General features: G+C 41.7%; 1 protein-coding gene across 2 annotated transcripts in view; it reads right to left on the bottom strand.

Moving 5' to 3' along the window:
- SH3RF1 (SH3 domain containing ring finger 1) overlaps positions 1 to 15,174 on the bottom strand; it is a 245,177-nt gene that overhangs the window by 195,236 nt on the left and 34,767 nt on the right. The window lies entirely within an intron of this gene.

The following is a 15,174-nucleotide window of genomic DNA, read 5'->3' on the forward strand; positions in this document are numbered from 1 at the left end:
AAATTGTTAGTTATTAAAAGTGCTGAGCAAAAAGGGTCTAATCAAGAACATCCATTCTCATAGGGATCCTTCAATTTTGGGTAGACTTGAATTTCAAACATTAGATCATAAGGCCTTGTTCACTCAGGCATACTTAAGAATATATCTGTGCAGATGGGGCTGTGTTTGCCTGTGTGTAATGCTCAGGAGAAAAATCGCAAGATCATTCTTCGGACAAAAATGTTTGCCCCATTTTGTAGCTTTACTTTATGTACTGGTGACAGTGCTCAAAAAAAAAAGGTTGAAGAACAGCGCAAATGAACAAATCTCTTGCTGGTCCTGTCACAGCACCCTAACATAGGCTGAATCTGACTATATGTAGCAGCACTATGTCCAAAGATGTTACGTTCAACTCCTTTGACATCCTTCTATTGAAAATCAATTTGGAGGATGGCGACAAGGTAACCGATCAGGAAGGTGATCAGAAACCGGCCACAATTTGCATAGAAAGTGACCCACCAACCAGTAGAAAACTCAAGGTGACTCTTGGTGTGCCGCTCAAGCTCTGGTAATGTGTGGGTTCTTTTTCGGCATCTGGTGCTGGGAGCTCTGGCAAAGGATGGAGCCCGCCCAGGCTCATGTTATGGCTCAAAGAAAAGAGGAGGTGATCCCTGGTGCCGCATATTCGTAGGGTCCTAGGGTGGTAATCAGAGTGACAACCTCAGCCTGAACTCCAACTAGGCCACTCAAACGCGTTTCACTCCATCCCCCGGAGCTTAGTCATGGGGATAGAGTTCCCATGCGTTTGGGGAGTATCACACGCCCCATGACTAAGCACTTGGCTGAAGTGAAACACATTGGGGGCATGGCCCAGTTGGAGTCCAGGCTGAAGTTGTTACTCTGATAACTTACCATAGGACCATACAGATGTGCGGCTCCAGGGATTATCTCCTCTTTTACTTGAACCATTAGATAACTCAGATGCTCCAAAGAAAATAAAATTTCGAATTAAAAGTTTACTGGCGTGTGCCAGATTTAATTGCAGAGTGGACATTACACAAATGTCAATAGAATGTTGTGCTTTCTATACGGGGCTTCTGAAAAACCCCAAAAATACATGCGGAAAATGGACGTTTGGATATTTACAGCACTAGAATGTGAACTGTACAAAACAATTCTAGTACATTCCACAAAGAGTTACGGCAAATAAGAAATAAATGACTAAACAAGCAGAGTTGTAATGGAAATGTGTGTGTGTGTGTAAGATGAAGTCACATTCTAGCTTGGTGAATAAGGACTTTGGTATGTCATAGTTATGCTTGTGGTAAATACTACACATATGACGGATCACTGACTGATTGGACACACAATACAAGCCTTTACTGGAAAAACAACGTTGTCTGCATTTTAACAGATTGTGCTTGCACTCCATGAAATTAGTTTGCATTTCCAGCACGTAATCTTATACATATACATCACACAAGTTAGAGCTGCGAAAATATATTTGTGTATATTTTTTAAAATTTTAACTGCTCGGTTAAGGAACCAGCTAACCATTCCAAAAATCTAATTAAAATTGGTTGGAGTTGTTAAAATTATAACTTCAAACATTTTATATAAAAAAAAAATTGGCGGGGGGGGGGGGGGTATTGCATGCTTGTGATCTTTTGGCTCTCAGACAGCACTGCATTAAAAACAGGCATCGTTCTGGGAAGGACATCACTGCATGGGCTCGGGAATTTTTCCAAAAATCACGTCTGAACGTAGTTCACTGTGTCATCCAAAATGCAAGTTAAAAGCTCTACTGTGCAAAGAAGAAGCCATATCTGAAAATGATCCAACAATGCAGACGTCTCCTCTGGGCCAAAGCTCATTTAAAATGGTTTGTTGCAAAGTGGAAAACTGTTCTGTGGTCAGACAAATTGAAATTTGACATTCTTTTGACAAGAATGGGCACTGCGTCCTATGGACTAAAGAGTGGGACCTTCTGACTGGTTATTAGCACTCAAAAACTTGCATCTCTAAAAGGTATGGGGGTGCTCATGGAATGGGCGAGCGTGTACATCTGGAAAGGCCCCATTGAATGTTGAAAGATATATCCAGCTTTTAGAGCAGCATATGCTTCCATCCAGACGTCTTTTTTTAGGGAAGGTCTTATTTCAGCAGGATAATGCATTCCGCATCTATGACAACAGCATGGCTCCATAGTAGAAAAGTCCAGGTGCTTAAAGGGTTTGTAAAGGAATTTTTTTATATATTTTTTTTAAATAACAAACATGTCATACTTACCTCCACTGTGCAGTTCATTTTGCACAGAGTGCCCCTGATCCATGTCTTCTGGGGTCCCTCGGTGGCGAATAGAGAATTATTAGAATTAGGCAAGAATGTGACAACATTCCTTTCCCAAAACTCCAGGAACTGGTCTTCTCAGTTCAGACGTTTACAGGGTATTAAAAGAAGAGGGTAATGCCACAACACGGTAAATATGGTCATGTCCCAACTTTTATAAAACATGTTGCCGCAATCAATTTCAAAATTAATTTTTTTTTCTTAAAAATGGTAACGTTTTCCAGTTAAAAAATGTGAGGTTTTTCTATTAATAAAAACTGGGTTTATGGGATATACAAATCATTGCATTCTGTTTTTATATAGATTTTACACAGCGTCTTTATTTTTTTGTTACCACCATAATTATTACCTCGTTCATTTCAAAATTGGCAATCGTTAACAGTGTCCCCTTTTTGTTACTTATGCAGCATTACTTAGTGTTCTCGTTTGGAACAGCGCGGTCATGCGGACTGCGGGCATGTGAATTCTGTTGGGTCGCTCTTCTAGGATTTCTCCCAATCTCACGCATGTGCAGTGTGAGGGAAGCACTCCCTCCTGGCAACAATACACACAAAACACTGCACCTCCTATTCAAAGATGGCGCTGATCTCCGCCCTAGCATCGTGTCATTTCCAGTTTTCAAATAACGTGATACTAGCAGCAGGGATGCCAAATGACTCCTGGGATTGATGACAGCAATTACAGGAGCCGACGCAGCTGCGGGATAAGGACATAACTCGCTGTGGTGAGGTAGGGCGGAAGTCGACAGGAAAAAAAAAAAATCAAGGAAAAAAAAAAAAAAAAAAAAAAGAGAAAAATAATAAATATATCATCTAAAATTGAAGGGCGGCCTACTGAACAAGACCAAATGGTATTTTTGCCTGGAACTCCACTTTAAGCAGTTGCTTTTGCATTCCCATGGACTTGTTTTTTGGGACAAAAAAATAAAAAGCAGTTCTGACACAAATGCCTATTCCCCAAAACTCACTATTTACAGCCATGTAAGCTGGTGATTTTACCATTGGTTTGGGGCCAAAACAACTACTCGATTAAGCGACAACTAATCAATTATGAAATTAATCGATTACTAGTTTTCATAATCGATTAATCGCCCAGTACCATAATGGGGTTTAAAAAAAAACAAAAAAACAGCCCTTTATAGTACAAAAAGAGCAAGTCGCTACTGTAAATATTACTTTTGCTGTCCCACAGTACAAAATGAACCCCTTACAGTAGCGATTATTTGCTCTTTTTGTACTAATTTTAGTTTTTTTAACCCCCATTATGTTACTAAACATCTCAGGCCTGGGTCATATCTCTGTTTTTTTGGTGCTTTTTGCAGAAACACACTACAGTTCATTTACATGGTTTCCTATGGGACACGTTCACATCCATGACTTTTTCAGCCGCTGAATATTTGGAAAGGGTCAAGGACTTTTTTAATGCAAAACTATGTTATTTCGTTTTTTTGGTTCAATATACTTCAATTGAGAAGCTGCAGAAAAACATGCAATGTGTTTTTGCAGCAATTTGTGTTATTTAATCTGCCCAACAACAAATTGGCCCAAAAAATATGTAAAAATGCAAATCGCCACAAAATCACCTTTTGTTTTTTAAGGTTATTAACTGATTATTCAAAACAATAATCAGCCAACTAATCGATTATGAAAATAATCGCTAGTTGCAGCCCTACATTGGTTCATGCAAACTAAAACCTTTTTATTATTGATATAAAGACTGAACAAGGTGTGTGCTGAACAGAAACAGTGTAATAAGATGGGAAGATCTCTATACCGACTGGAGCTTCCGTCCTGTGAGTAGGGTTTCACTGCACGGCAATCTAGAGACATTACTGTGGCACAGGACACCATAGATAACCTGCTATTAAAGCAACCAAATCTCTTCCTCTGTGCACTTGGAAAACACACAATGAGCTGCCACAATACATTACTTCATAGGCTCACAAAGGATGCATTCAGTCTCTCTATTTAAAGGCAAGAGGTCAATGACAGTACACCTTACAGTCCTAAAAATTACGTTTTCTGTTAAAAAAAAAAACACACACACATTTAAAAAAGGTAACATAAAATGCTATAAAAATGACAGTTTAACTCCCATTAAAAGCTTTTTTTTTTGCCTTGGATTGTGTGGGGAAAATCAGAAATGGTCAGGATATTACTGCTGTCTAAACGGGTTTAAACCCTATGGGGCCGATATATCCAATGCAAAATAGGCGGTTTTTGAAATTTTGGAGTTCAAGGGGTGAATCTTTCGGACTACCATCATACAGAAGCAAAAATGCTGTTTTTTCCTTGTATATTAGTTATTGGGTATTATTTGCAAAGTGTAACTTCACCACATTGACGAAGATCTAGGAAAAAATCCCTGGCAAAGTGCAACTTCCCTTTGGAAAGTTAACAGCTTTTTTTTTTACCATGCATTTAGCGACTGGTAAAAAAAAAAACTCAAAAGACCAAAACGGATCAACAAGGTATTAAGGCATCAGTCATTGGGTGTGGATCAAAATCCCTAAGTCCAAGAAAAATCTGAGTTGAGAACTTCAAAAATGTGGAATGGGCTGCCAGTCCCCTTAAAAAGGCCCCCGTGCTTTTAGCTTGCAGGACAAAGCAATAGCTTCACTTTAAAATGGTGGACCCACCAACAAGCACACACACATACCAACCTATCATTTCCCCACCTCTCCTTCCAGTCAGTGGCAGCCAATAAATATAGCTGGTACTTCCAAGTATGCAGAACATGTGACTCATTCCCCCCTCTTACCCACAACAGCACTTATTGGCAGCTTAGGAACCCAATGCTCTGTGCTCTTCATGAATTGGAGCTTACACAGAGCTTTCTCTCTTCACCCCAGCAGCCAACGGAGAGGTGTAGGAACAAAAAATAGGCACATATGTATTAAGGCAACTATAGCTAAAATAAAAAGAATGTTCCTATTCCTCTCCATGTACCACTAAACATTAAATGTAACAAAATTAAATCAGCAGATGAAGTCTGACATTTTGGTAGTGTCCGTGGTAGGAGAAGTGAAAATTTATGGTCTTTCCAGGGGATCCTCTACAATTTTATTGTAGTAACCGCATTAGGCTGCTGTTCTCATAGTAACAAAGAAAAAGCTGCTATTTTAGGGTTACACTGGTTTCGTCGATCCGCTATCGCCCGTTACCAATCCCCCGCCATTAGCTGGGAAAACTCAGACACAAGATATTAAAATCATTTCCAAGTTTACCATTATATATTACTGGCACAAAGACAATTCTAATGTGCCAAATGTCAACTAATGAATATTTGAGGTTGCCTCGTGAAACCAAGCAACACATGCAAATAATAAATAGGTGGGCACACAAAGGTTTGAATGCCAGCCAGAAGTATAATAAATGCACATGAACAGCAGATTGCAGAGGAAAATGTCATGAATTTTTATTTCCCCAAAGAATAACAGATGCAGGCGCTTAGCCATCCATTGTCAAGGTAGTCCTGACAAAGTTTCCATAAGGGACCAACTTCTGCCATTATTCAGATAATGAAATGGATCCTGGTTATTGCCACAATCTGGACTATCTGTGCCTTTCAGACTGAGACAGAAGAAAAACAACATGAGGAAAAGCACCACAATGGCCAAGACCTAGTAACCAAATTGTATTAGTGTGTTCGTCATCTGGAGGAATTTCATCCCCTGGCAAAGAGGAATCATGCCGCGTACACACGACCGTTTGTAATGAAAAAAAAAAACGTTTTTCCCTGACGCGATTCTTGTCAAGCCTGCCTTGCATACACACGATCGTGATAAAAAATGCTATAAAGGGGAACTTCCATTCGAATGGCGCCACCCTTTGGGCTGATTATGCTAATTTAACGTCTCATAACTTGCTTCTGAGAATGCACGTTTTTTTCCCCCGCAGTTAAAGCGTACAACACGACCGTGAAAAACAACGAGAAAAAAAAGAGCATGTTCTAAATTTTTAATACCTATTTTTCCTCGACGAGAAAAATTGCAATTTTCTCTTATTGAAAAATGGTCGTGTGTACGCGGCTTCAGTGTAATGCAATAATGATATGTTTGGTTTTTTTTGGATATGTAGTATATAGTTGTTAGATACATAAGGGTTCTTCAAATAATAATAAAAAAAAAAACACTTCTACACTTTTTTTTAAAGTGGATGTAAACTGGATTCATAAAATTTGACCAAAGCACATATCTGTAGTGTTTTCCTATCTCTCTCCAAAGCCCTGAGTTCAGTTTCTTTCTGCTGCTCCGTTCTTTTGTTATCAGCATAACTTCTGACAACTGAGATAAAACCAGCCTGAAATTTGAGTTGAATTTTCATACAAATCAGAACAATCCTCAGTTTTGACCTTCTGTGAAACCTTGAGAAAAACCAGATGATTGTTTATGTGATTTTCTTATAGTGTGTGTACTGCAATTAAAGAATATATAATTGGAGCCGGTTCACACTTCCGCGGCACAACTTCGGGGGCGACTCTGCAAGTCGTACTGAAGATGACTTCATTTTTACAGCTGCTGTTTTTTGGCTTCAGGTGGTTTTCCTGCAGCCAGTAAACTCCCCAGCATGTTATCCTATGTGTCCATGCACACACAGGCTTTTATCATCTTTTTTTGGCAGGGGCGTTTTCTGGCTGGAAAAAAAACGTCAGAACTAGTGTTTTTTTTAAAGAGGAGTTTTTCAGTTGTAAAAAACACTCTAACTGAAAAATGCAGTAATTTGGCGTTTATGAGCATTTTTGAGCCATAATCTTTTGTGGGACTATAGTTTTCCACTCTTTGCACTCTCGGTTTAAAACGAGAGTTCAAATCTTTTTAATGCAGTAGTCTACTGCCAAGATACTGGTGTTTTTAGAACAACGTCCAGTGTGTTTGAGGCTCGGTTCACACTGCTGTGACATGGGATCTGACTTGTGAGACTCCAAGTCAGCTGACAGGTCATTCAATGTTTCCCTAGGACAGGAGTTCCAGGCATTTATAAACGACCCCTCCTCGTTCGTGATCACTTCCTGTATTCTCATTGCATTTTTTTATTTTGAGCAGTGCAAATACAAGAAAAAAAAAAAGAAGAAGTAATCCCCTACTTCTGCAGCAGCTCACTGCTGTGAGGTACGCAGGGGCGGACTGACAACTCATGGGGCCCCCGGGCAATAGAACATTATGGGGCCCCTGGGCTTACAGATGGCCACCACGCCAGGAGGCAGTGCAGAGGCGGGGCAGCTAAAATCTCGGGATTTTCACCTCAAAAGCATGTCGGTTTCGGACATATCAGGGACAGATGTAAAAAAAACAAAGATTTTTACATACTGTCCCTGGTTTTACTGAGCCTGGCAACCCTGATGGGGCCCCCTAGTGGCATGGGGCCCTCGGGCAGTGCCCGGGTGACTCAATGGTCAGTCCGCCCCTGGAGGTACGTCATGTCCACCCGTCCATTGGCTCCTGGGATATAATTGTCTTCAATCCCAGGAGTCAAGGCGCCTCCGCTGCTGCTTGAAGAATCCCTTTGTGTGTATGTTTGTATGTATGTATGTATGTAATGTAATGTAATGTAATGTAAGTAAGTATGTATGTATGTATGTATGTATGTATATGTGTGTGTATTTTCTGTTTCTTTATGATTTTCTATATACAAATAGTTAACTTAATTGGGAGCCTAGCCATGCCTACAGATTGAACCCAATAGGGGTAGGCTGGTACAGGCTACCAAATACTGTTTTGTTATAAGAACAATCTTATGAACCAAGGTAACTCGGTTGGTTACTTAGGATTAATGTGACAATTTTAATCTGTACTGTTAAGTAAATACTTTCAATAAAAATCTATTGTTAAAAAAAAAAAAAAAGAAAGAATCCCTTTGTGGTTTATGCACATGAACAGGAGGTGCATGCTGGGTAGCCAGCAGCGCCGTATCCCAGAAAAAGATACCAGTGGGCTTCATCTGCCAACACTGAAGACGGGAGCATGCTCGGGGGACTGCCAAGTTTAAAATACATAACATTTACAAAAGCTACATTAATATTGCCAATTGATATTGGAGTAGGTGCAAATTACACCAGTCTCTCAGTACAGTAGGCTCCCGCACTACTTGGTCTGCGATTTTTAGCCCCCGCACAGGCTCCTAAATAGCATTAAAGTTGTATCAAGTTAAAAGGAAGTCGCAGGCAAAGTCGTACAACTTTGCCATCGCAGCAGCGTAAACAGAGCCAAGGCTGGGTTCACACTACTACACTACTTTCATCCTACTTTGCTCTGTGTTCAATGTTTCCCTATGAGAGCGTCTTGTAGCGTCCTACACAAGTCGGTCAGACTTTGAAAATGCTCCCTGTACTACTTTTGGTCCTACATTGATCCTACTTCAGGCCCATTGAATATCATTGAAGTCGGACCAAAGTAGTATCCTGTTCATGAAAGTAGGATGGATGTAGGACCAATGTAGCAGAGCAAAGTAGGATGAAAGTAGTGTAGTAGTGTGAACCCAGCCTGAGGCAGCAGGCATTGACTGCCACCTTAAAAGGGGTTGTAAAGGTACAATTGTTTTTATTTTTATTTTTTTTTTAAGACCCTCAACATGAATACCACACTCTGTACAGCATTCAGCCCAGCTGCTGTGTATTTCCGCCTGCCATAGACTTTGACGGGCAGCAGGGCTGGATACTGCAACTGTGCATCCAGGGCACACACCATGATTGGAATCGCATGGCTTAAAGGGGTTGTAAAGATAAAAAAATGTTTTTCCTAAATACCTTACTTTACCTTAGTGCAGTCCTCCTTCACTTACCTCATCCTTCCATTTTGCTTTTAAATGTCCTTATTTCTTCTGAGAAATCCTCACTTCCTGTTCTGTCTAACTACACACAGTAATGCAAGGCTTTCTCCCTGGTGTGGAGTGTCGTGCTCGCTCCCTCCCTTGAACAACAGGAGAGTCAGGACACTCTCTATGTTGCAGATAGAGAAAGGAGCTGTCTGTTAGTGGGCGTCCTGACTCACCTGTAGTCCAAAAGGGAGGGGGCGAGCACGACACTCCACACCATTGAGAAAGCCTTGCATTACTGTGTGGAGTTACAGACAGAAGAACAGGAAGTGAGGATTTCTCAGAAGAAATAAGGACATTTAAAAGCAAAATGGAAGGATGAGGCAAGTGAAGGAGGACTGCACTAAAGGTAAAAGGAAGCCATTTAGGAAAAAAAAAATAATAATTGTACCTTTACAACCCCTTTTAAACATCTGGCAATATATATTCATCCCTACCAACTATGAATTTGTAGATTTAGGGAATGTAACACATTTTAAGCAGATACAGGATGAAATGACAGGTGTGAGGCACACAATTAAATGGAAATAAAGGTTTTTAAAAAACTGACTTGTGTGGAAAGCATCCAAAATGGCAGACGACGTTTACAAGACATAAGCTACACAAGCAAATCGTGACAGACTGCCTGGATGAGATTCTTCTATTCTGGGAATACATTTATATAAAAACGTTCCTAAGTGTGATAAAAGCAATCACATCAAGTCTAAGATGTCACCAAGGATGAAAAACGAGATCTTAAGGCTATTGTGAAGCCCGCTTGAAAATCCTTTTTGAAAAGTCAAGATGAAGATGATTACCTCACAAAAGGATCCTCGTTCTAGTAGTGCAGTCATTGCAGGATGAGGTGACCGCACCAACCCTGCCTGGAAACTTCTGATTGATCTGTGAAATGGATGCCACGGCTACCCGATTCAAAGGGAAACCGTGGCACGATTGGAATGGAAAGACAGATTGGATTAACTTTGTCCTAATCAAACATAATATTGAGGCCGATTTAATAAAACTAGTGCTAGGCAAAATAAGCATTGTGGCTAAAGAAAACAACCTGGAAGACCCAGTTATACAAAAAAAAACAGTGTAGCACTACTTTTTTGTAAAGCCTCATACACACGATCGGATTATCCGACGGGAATTGTGCGATGACAGGCATTTGGCGGAAAATCCGACCGTTTGTATGCTCCATCGGACAATTGTTGGATTTTTCCACGGACAAATGTGGGAAAGCATGCTTTAAAATTGTCTGCCAACAATTGTGTGTTGTCGTACAAGACTCCAAAGTACAAACACACATGCTTAGAAACAATGCTCACCATAACACTGTGTATAGAATTGGGTATATGTGATTGTACGATACTATTATTTTATTTCTTATGGTTGAACTTGACTTGTGTCTTTTTTCAACCTAACTATGCAACACAACATTAGCAAAAGTTGCCCAAAGGGTGGCGCTAAAGAGCTGAAAAAAACATGTAGCTTCGTGTTTGTTGGCCGAAAATTTGCCGTTTGTATTCAAGACAAGTTCCTGGCCAACGCCCTTCGGACAAAAGTCCTACGCTTTGTCCGCAGAAAATGTGACCGTGTGTATGAGGCTTTAGACTTAAAGCTGTTCTCCACTCCAGTCCTTTTTGTAAAAATGTTAATTGACAAACTACAAAACCTGTAGCTGCTGACTTTTTCTAAACAGACGCTCACTCATCCCAGGATCCAGCGCTGTCCTCACCTGCCCGGCTTCCTACACCGGTCTTTGGTCCCCGCCAGTGGCGGTGCGTCCATAGTGGGCGCAGGAGCGCCGTCCCCTCTCTCCTGCACCCGTCACTCAACAATAGATATATTTATGCAATGCATGAATATATCTATTGTCACCGCTGCCGCCCACTATTCAGGTGTCCGGCCCCCTGTTGAGCGCCGGCCATCTGAATTACAGCGGTGGGTGTGTTTTGGAAGTGCCCGATTAGAGCCAGAGGCTCTAATAGGCTTCCTGATCAGAGCCTCGGGCTCTAATCGGCTTCCAATGGTTAAAAAGAGGGTGCACGGCTGTGTGTTCCCCATTTAAACCATGCTGTGTTAGGGAATCGCTTCCCTAACACTGACCTGCCTCTCAGCGAATCAGGTGCACCAGGTCTGGTTACCGGTCCCCCGATTGGCTGAAGCGACATTGAGGATGGGAGAAGACATCAAAGGAGCGGAGGGAGCGTGAAGGACGACGGTGCTGACCCAAAGAAGGCAAGTACCGCGCTGGGGACAAGCTGGCGGCATTTGGGGTGAAACTGGCGGCATTTGAGGGGGCAAACTGGCTGCGTTTAATGGGCACAGTGGTGGCAATTGATTTTTCTTTTCCCTGGTTCCCGGCATCTTACAGCGAAGTTCCAGTCCCCCAAATCAATAACAACAACAATAACAACAACAACAACCAAAAAAAGTCTACTTTAAGATTTGGATAATGTCACAAATATGTTCCTCCTTATTTGGTTAAAAATCTATAAAATCAAACCTGATCTCCATCGCCGTTGTGGGCATCTGAAACCCACCTTGTCTTTATTTCCAGGATTCAATGCAACTGGCTACCCAGCATGCACCTCTCCGGCCTCGCGCCTATGCAGCAAAGAAGCTCTACTTCCTCCCGGCAGATACTATTCTTCGAAAATGGCGCCCAACTCCTCGCAACATGGAAATCAAGTGAGATTTCAGTATTAGGCGATTCCCATGGACTCCTGAGATAGAGGACATCAATATCCCAGGAGTGCATGGGAATCGCTGTATGACGACATCATCTACCTAGGGGGCCGGACCAGAAGTGCTGCATCAACACATCACAATTATGGTATTTACACACAATGAAAGAAATTGCCAGTTAGAATTACAATGCAGATGGGCATGTGAATGCAAATACATTGGAACTCACAACTGTGGGCAGCTGGCTGTGACTGCTGGTTGCGTCACAGCTGGCTGACCACTATGCATGCCACCCCCCCCCCCCCCCAAAAAATAAAAAGTTGGTGCCAAATATGACAGAGGAGGGGGGAGGAGAGAGTAAAAATTCCTCTTTTTCATTTTAAGTTTACACACGCAGCAGTGCTTGCCACCCCTCTGAAAAGTGACCCGCGGTGGGTAAATGTTTCTACAATATCAAAGTTTACCTTTAAAATGGAGTGCTCTACCATGGAACGCTCTCAACTAGGAACTCTCTAAACTTGCCCACTGATTTCTAACTGATAAGAATAAACCAATTATACATAAGGGCCCACTAAACAGCCTAGCAGAAAACTCTTGAGCTGGTTTAGAAAAAAAAAAAAAAATTTGGGAGGAGGGAGATTGCCCCCAATCCTTAGACCGATATCATTGCAGGCCACATCAGCATTATGGTTGCCCTCAAGGGGATGATTGCTGGGAAGCAAACTGTGCAGGGTCTGGAGGAGGACCAGAGGTGGGCTCGAGTCTGTAGAAGGAGTTATATCCCCTCTGCTGCCACCAGTAACTGCTGAGACAAGCCTCTCAATGGATACACAGAAAAGCGTAGGAGTTCTGTCCTCCAGCCTGCTTGGTGGGCCATTAGACAGACAGACAAAGTTTAAGATGTACCAAATCCAACATGAGGATCGAAAAAGGGATTGTACCATTTGGTTAAAACAGAAACACAGACATCCAATTACAGGGAAATCTTTATAGCCAATCCTAGAAATCTGGAACAGCTGGAAAATGTGAAACATTATCAGAAGCTGAAATTTGACAACAGTTTGAGGCATCAGCAGATCTCATGCTACAGACTAGAGAAACCTGGAAAGGTGTTCCTGAGAAACTCTGGTCGCTCAGTGGCGCAGCCACATGGTCATTATTGTGAATGTCGCACATCATGACTTATGGCCAACAATCTGGAAACTGCTTTACCAATGCAAAGAAACATGTGCGGGAAGGAGATCTGTGCAATAGTAAAGCCTGACGCCAGTGGGGGCTGGTGGGTTCCACTTTTGGGGGGGGGCAGAAAACAAACACCCCCCCCCCCCCTGACAGCGCAGTACTGACAGCACCACCACCCGCGTGTGGTCCGGTACTTACAGGGCTGTGGCGTCCTCTACCTGTAGTGCAGGCAGCGGTGGCTCCGGTGTCCGCTCCTCAAGCTTCCTCCGTCGTGTGCGTCTCCTCTTCCGCCAAGGCACTAGGCATCCAATAGGATCGCCAGATGCTTTGGCCAATCGGGAAACAGGTCTCACGATCTGCCTCCCGATTGGCAGGGAGGAACTTTAATGTAAAAATATTGAGAATACATTCGCCATTGTCACACAACAGGGTGCAGTGCTCTGCGCTCCGAGCCTACACTTTTTTGAAGCCTATTAGAGCCTCTGGCTCCAATTAGGTGCTTTAAAAAAAAAAAAAAAAAAAAAAAAAACACCCACGCCGCATTGGAATAGTCCGGTGCTCAGATATGTAAATCAGGGGGCCACACACATGGATAGGAGAGGCGGTGCCCATACGCCCCCTATAGATGGGCTGCCACTGCCTGACGCAATATCTTAGACTAAAAAAGGACAAAATTCAGCTAATAAAATACAAAATGGTGATCTTTACTATCTGGAAGAACAAAATAAAGCCTTGACTAACTAATAAGCAGTAAGCTCTTCCCAGACTATCAATTGTGAATATACTTCAGTACCGTCTGCCCCACATTCTCTTACCCAGAGCCAGTGTCCGAGGACAACCTCCATTGTTTCCTCAGCTGACCTCTTCAAGATGTGTTCTGTATTACAGACGCAGGTCATAAATCACATTTAGGACTTATTTGCACCTCATAAATTGCTTATTATCAAGCTCTGGTTTTTACTATTGTCTCCATCTTTAGGTTTAACCCATTCAAACTATCTACAAGAGTCCTCCATAGTCGAAATTCAGAATATTGTTCATAACAGCTAACACAGCAAGTTGTAAAATACAGTGTTTTACTATATAAGCCACTGATTATGCAGGAAGTTTGGGAGTTCAAAGCGGTATTAAACCCAAAAATGTCATATATGGAAGCTTACCAATCATTAGCTATGGTGGCTGCATTTGTTTTCTTCAAGACTTTTTCCCCTCTGTTTTTACCTGGTGATCTGGCCAGTAACACACCTCTTGTATTAGAGTGCCCCCACTCTGGATGAATGAGCACAGGGGCAGATAGTGACACTGTCAGCCAGAAAAAAGGGGAGTGTTAGAGGGCAGATTTAGCTACACTAACAAACTAAAGCCCAACTCCAGCTTTCAGTGCAGTTACAGAACAGTTTTGTTCCTTTTGGGATAAAGGTTTTACATGAATAAATAAAAGCCAATCACTGTAAGCATCCCCGTCAGGCGTTAAATGGCTTGTCTCAACCTTCTAACTTTTGCTGGACAGATTTTTCTGTTGGGGAAAAAAAAAAAAAAACGCTTACTAGCTGGATCACCAGGTTAAAAAAAAAAAAAAAAAAGGGTTTTTAAAAATCTTTTTTTTTTTTTTTAAAGAGCGGAGTTTAGGGCGGAGGAACTTGGTTGGCCTGCCCAGAGTCATGACCTCAACCCGATAGAACACTTTTGGGATAAATTAGAGTGGAGACTGCGGGTTAGGTCTTCGCGTCCATATTAGTACCTGACCTCACAAATGTGCTTCTGCAAGAATGGTCAAACATTCCCATAGATCTTGTGGACGGCCTTCCTAGAAGAGTTGGAGCTGTTATAGCTGCAAAGGGAGGGACAACTCAATAGTGAACCCTACGGACTGAGACTGGGATGCCATTAAAGTTCATGTAAAAAGCAGGTGTCCCAAAACTTTTGGTAATATGTACATATGTATGTAGTATTATTATATGCATGTATGGTATTATAATGGGGGTTGGTATTATATGGGGATGTATTTTATCGGTATTTATGTATAGTATGAATGAAATTGTGTGTCGCACAATTTGAAAGATCTGCGAGCGCAGCAGACGTCTGTCATCTAAGAGGAAGCGAACACGACATCAGAATAACATTTTAACTATTTGGTAATAAGAAAAATTAAAAAAAAAAAAAAAAAAAAATTTGTTAT

This window comes from Rana temporaria, chromosome 1, assembly GCF_905171775.1.
Source record: "Rana temporaria chromosome 1, aRanTem1.1, whole genome shotgun sequence".
Taxonomy (NCBI): Eukaryota; Metazoa; Chordata; class Amphibia; order Anura; family Ranidae; genus Rana; species Rana temporaria.